The sequence below is a fragment of the Echinops telfairi genome, unplaced genomic scaffold (assembly GCF_000313985.2).
Source record: "Echinops telfairi isolate 266 unplaced genomic scaffold, ASM31398v2 ScPeMD7_7469;HRSCAF=8507_0, whole genome shotgun sequence".
In the NCBI taxonomy this organism is placed as follows: Eukaryota; Metazoa; Chordata; class Mammalia; order Afrosoricida; family Tenrecidae; genus Echinops; species Echinops telfairi.
In genome coordinates, this window is record NW_022111372.1 from 95,182,218 (window position 1) to 95,188,206 (window position 5,989).

General features: G+C 36.9%; 1 protein-coding gene across 1 annotated transcript in view; it reads right to left on the reverse strand.

Annotated features, from left to right (window-relative positions):
• Nucleotides 1-5,989, reverse strand: part of LOC105978508 (protocadherin alpha-8-like) — a 35,073-nt gene that overhangs the window by 21,250 nt on the left and 7,834 nt on the right. The window lies entirely within an intron of this gene.

Consider the following 5,989-nt stretch of genomic DNA (forward strand, 5'->3'; position numbering starts at 1 on the left):
ACTCAGTCATTCAATTTTATGTTCCCATTTTCACTTAAAATTTAAAAAGAAAATTTACATAATATTTTTCCATTGAAATAAGCCTTTTATTATTGTCTTTATAATCATAATTATTAAAGAACAAGTTTTAATCATTCTTTAGCGTATATGAAGCCAACTACTGAATATGGGAAATCCTTCTGACAAGATGGAAGCTACTGAGAAAAACCCAAAATTTAGCTACTTTTTAAATCTGTAAATAGCTATCCAAGGAAATCTTAGTTTTTGTCAAAATTGAGTTTTAACTCTTATTTTGAACTCTTTTTAAAACGGTGATATAATTATGATAAATCTATGCCCTGGATTTGTAGTTCTGATCACTTTTAGTTGGTTTTCCAGTTGTGGACAACAATCCTACACCAACACATTTGCATAAAGAAAAAAGCAAGATCAAATTTTATTACTAAAATTTAATAACAGAGCACTAAGAAATTTCCCATAATTTCTCAGTGAAATAACCCAACCCCTTTGGAAATGACCAAGCTTGAGTTCTAAATGCTAAATGCATTACTTTATGAATTCAGTACCAAAAAATTGTTTTGAATTCCCTTATTGCTAAGATTTGTATAATCAAATAATTTGAGTACACACAAAGAAGTTATGGGAGAAAAAAGTTATGAATTGGTTCATCACCTTTATCATCATCATCACAAGTACTATTTCAGCAAGAACTAAAGACTATCCTGGATTAGCTTCATTTTAAAGCATTCTGATAATGAACATGTTAAGTACTATTATTAAAATAGTGAGTTTTAATATCTTTTGAAACAAAATGGACTAATTCCTTTATTGGCAGGCATATGAAAAGAAATCCTTGCTTTAAGAGAATTCCTGGTTCCATGCTTCTGAATTTAATGAAAGAAACTCTCCACAGGTTTTTTAAAAATATTCATCTTAATGACATAACAAGCAGGAAGCATTCTCATAATGAGAATGGTAAAATGCATATTTGTTATCTCTCAACTTTTCATTCTGAACTCTCCTCATTTTTTCTGTAGTTTGTCATCCATATATTTCAGCATTATTATATAGCTAGGTAAAATACTAGAGTGTTGTATGACAGTCTATAAATATCTTAAAAGGAAAATATCCAAAAGAAGGCAAAGTAAAATAAACAAGACTAAATTAGTGAATACATAATATTATGTTTCATCAGTAATTAAGATGAAAAGATGTCTTTGTATAAGACAGTTCTTCAGAGTTTGTCCACTGACATTATACAAGGCCAAGAGAAGAAACAGATGTAAGGAAAAAGGAGCTTGATACCCAGAGTGAAGTACCGTAAAGCTAAGTATGAAGGGTGCGCATAGATCTGGGAATTCAGTATTATAGATGCTGAAAAAACACAGAGGAAAAAACAGATAAGAGACCACTTTTAGTTTTCGAAGTGGAAATCACAATGGATACTTTAGGAAAGGAGAAAAGATTGAGCTATGTATCCATGTTAAATACACTTTTAACTCTGTCTCTCTTGGTTGTATTCTAAAGATGTCATTACTCTGAATTCAATCAGAAGTCTTCTTGAAAAATTATAACAAGAACTGCTAAAAACATACAATTTAAAAATACACAACTTTATCATTTTTTAATTAAGGAGTTATAAAAGCAAAGGTGTCATGATTGAATGTGCAATAATAAGCATTGTCCCAGGAAATTTGGAGGCCAAACCAGGAGAACCCTCACCTTGGAGTTTAAATAGTATTGTAGCATTTATACAAGAGTTAAATTTATACAAAATTAATATGAGCAGTTATTACCTAAATGGCACACATTTTGATTAAAAATAAGATTTGAAGATGATAGTAAATACGCTGGCACATTGTCCTCCAACTATAAAAGGGGAAGCTATTTATTTCACTATCTTATTTAATATTTAATGAATACTTTGTCCTATTTGCTAATTTACCACCTACAATTTCCAAATTGGAGACATTCCATAGAAAGTATTAACATTTAAATCAATATCATGCTTTCATTCCTGTTACAATGTCCGTTCCTAGAGGGTGGCTATGACTTGGAATTGACTCAATGGCAGTGATTCTTATCCCCCATTTGAATCATTATTTTCAGTTTCGATGGAAGCTATCTATAAGGTTATATAGTAAGCTGAGGGAAAACTCCATTCTGCATACTGAGAAGGAAAGGAGTAAGTAACCACTAAGATCTAGAGCAAGGTTACTAGATTGTTTGCACTATGAGTTTATTTAGTACACTGAAAAAAAATAAAAATGAGTCCATGTAAACTGGCATTCCATGATGCTCACCTTCCTGACTCGATCGCTGAAGACAAAGCGGGTGCGTAAGCAAATGTGGTGAAGAAAACTGATGGTCCTGGCTATCAGAAGATATAGCATCTGGGGTCTTAAAGGCCTGAAGATAAACAAGCGGCCATCTAGCTGAGAAACAACAAAGCCACACTGGAAGAAGCACACCAGCCTGTATGATCACAAGATGTCAATGGGATCAGGTATCAAGCCTCAAAGAACAAACAATCACATCATTGTGAATGAGGGGGAGTACGTACGGAGTGGGGACCCAAAGGCCATTTGTCAGCAACTGGACATCCCCTTACAGAAGGGAGGAGACTAGCCAGTCAGTGTGCAGTGTAGCAATGAAGAAACATACAACTCTCCTCTAGTTCTTTAATGCTTCCTCCCCCAACCCCACTATCATGATCCCAATTCTACCTTAGAAATCCGGCTAGACCAGAGGATGTACACTGGTACAGATAGGTACTGGAAACATAGGGAATCCAGGACATATGAACCCCTCAGGACCAGTGGTGAGAGTGGCGATAACAGGAGGGTGGAGGAAAGGTTGGGTAGAAAGGGGGAACAGATTATAAGGATCTACATGTAACCCCCCACACACAGGGGGATGGACAACAGAAAATCGGGTGAAGGAATACCTTGGGTAGTAAAAGATATGACAAAAGAATAATAATTTATAAATTATCAAGGATTCATGAGGGAAGGGGAGAGGGCAGGGAGGGGAAAAATGAGAAGCTGATACCAAGGGCTCAAGCAGAAAGCAAATGTTTTGAGAATGATGATGGCAACAAATGTACAAATGTGCTTGACACTGTGGCTGTATGTATGGATTGTGATAAGAGTTGTATGAGCCCTCAATAAAATGATTTTTTAATGAATCCATAAGTATCAGGTAACAATCAGGTTCAGAGAAGTGTAATTGATACAGTCGTGTTGAAAACATGCAATCAAACTGGCTTGCATTTATAAGTCTATATCATTCATGCCACCTATGTTTAAGATGTATCAAGAAACTGAATAGTTTCTAAACTGCTCTATATAGTATGAGATCAGTTCATAAACGTCTAAGAAAATTTCAATTTTTCGACATCTTATATTAAATTTTTTCAGTCACCTCATATACATGAGAAAGCGAGATAATGACAAAGGATGACAGAAGAATAAATGTACACAACTGTGAAGGTGGCAAAGAATACTGAGTATAAAATGGATGAACAGATAAACAGACAAATTAGTCTTAGAAGAAGTATAGCCCAAAAGTTCCTTAGAAACAAGAATGGTGAGATTTTGACTGTTTTATTTTGGCATATCATCAGAAAAGACCAGAAGACCATCGTGTTTGGTAAAACAGAGATGAACAACTATGAAAGCCCTGAGGAGATGATTTGACACAAGAGCTGCTAAACCAGACTCCAACATCAATGATCACTAATACACATGGTTACACACGGAGTCACCATGAGTCAGAGCAGGCTCAATGACAACTAATGACAATATTAATTTGGACTGGAGTTAACATTTTTCTTCTCCTTAAAACAAAAAGGTTTTCAAATCTCCCCCATTATTAAATACAATGGTTCCTTCCTCAAGGTAGAAGGGCTAACACTGGAAGGTCATAGCCAATGCCTACTGCAGATAAAGGAGCAGACAATAAAAACTTGCTAAGTAATATTGTTTAAATAATTATGAAATATACTTTTGCTTCCCCCAAGAAAAGTAAACAATACACACTGGGATCAGATACGACCACTGCTGAGAAAGGGGGGAAAAGCAAAATGGAAAATTTTACTCAGAACATCTAACTTAATCTCCAATAATAGGAATGTTTTACAACTGAACTTCTAGTCTTCTTACTGTACTAGTCAGGATAAAGAGTAATAACTGAATATTGAAGATCTAAGGGAACCTTAGTGGGGCTGAGAGCAGTGCAAATGTACTAGCTACTCTTCCGGGAGAAAGCTGAGTCTGTTTCCAAAATTTACAGCCTCTGAAGCCCTCTAGGAAATCACTCTGAGTTGGAACACCTTCCCCCACCCCGCCCACGATGGCAGTAGGGTTGCCTAGGTAATATCCATGAGAGCTAGTTTGCATTATATTTCTATACTCAATAGTTTGGGGGCAAAGAGCCGGTTTGAGCCATGAAGAAATGTTTATGTCTAATAGTTTTATTATTTAATGAAATGAAGGTCATTTCAAATGTATATTTTAAATGAAATAGGCTTGTGAAATGGTAAGTCTCACAGAAGAAATATATCTTACAAATTCTAGTAAAATAAGAGACGTTATGAAAACCAACAAGTGAAACCTGCAAGCAAAAGAAAAGATTTGTGTTTGAAAATGAACAGATTGAAAAATGGCACTTTTAAAAGCCCGATTCCGAGAGACGAGCGATAAGATAAACTTCTAGAATTAACTACAATTAGTCCCAGACTTATGACATATTGCAGACTTCACACCAGGCCTCCTGTACAGCAGCAGCATGAGCACCAGCAGGCTGGACACCATGCAGATGTCGATGATCCGGTACATGTGACCATCAGGGAAGATGAATGCAGGGAAAATGAGGGTAATTGCTGAGTTATGGGACTGCACTGCAGCCACTTGATCAAGATCGAATGACGAAAGCAATGAGTGGGAAATTTGACCACATGGCCGGAATCCTGAATTTAGAACCTGATGTACACCACCTCACAAATCTCAAAGGAAAATCCACAAATCAGGAAATAGGATTTGAAGTGGTAAGAATTGGTGAAGAATGAAATAGTGAAGAACAAGAAGAAAGAGAAACTGTTGATTTAATCTACAGCGAAATGATGATCGGCAGTTTTATTTTGATTTCTAAAGATTTTACTTCGGTTATTTGAAACTATGGAATCAAGCGATTCCATTTTCCAAAGACAATAGAAAATTCGGGAAGCAGTGAAATGTCACCATGAAATATATGAAAACAAAGAGAGGAGGACCAGAACACGCTCACCAGTTTTCTCCTCAACACTCCACCCCCATTTCAAGGGATGATCCAAATGGTACAGAACATTCCGCAAGTGGAGCTCTTACACAACTGGAAAATATCAATGTCCTCGGAGTAAATGCTTTAAATGATCTGTGTACTTTTTATATACACATTAAAATATATGAGTGCTTCTATGTTTCCAACCACCAAAAGCAGAGACAGAATTCATAAGGATACTGTTGATAAAAGGCAATAGAGATGAAAACAAAATAGAGAGAGATACCAATTTACATCAGAGTGGATTTATAAAATTCGGAGGAAACTTCTGTCATATACCGGGGATTACCTGTGTATTACAATACATGCTATAAGAAATGGTTGAAGAGAGACAGTATATATAATGATAAATAAATACATTCTTGGAAAGGTATTTGAGAATTCTGAAATGGGAGCAAATACTAAAATGGCAAAATATTAAATGAAAGAACGCACCTTCCCTGAGAGATTTCCTGAAACAACAGCATGGTCTTCCACTTCCACATCAGACACCGGGCAGGGCGGGAGGCTGGGGCTGAAGGCCATGAGGTCGGTCTTGGGCGGCCCCTCCCCAGAGCACACCCGCAGCCGCCTCTGCTGAGAAGACGACCAGCTGCCCACCGCGCTCGAGCACACCAGCGCCGGCTTCCCCGGCCCGCACGCGCCCCCTGCGGCCGGCGCCGAGCAGCGC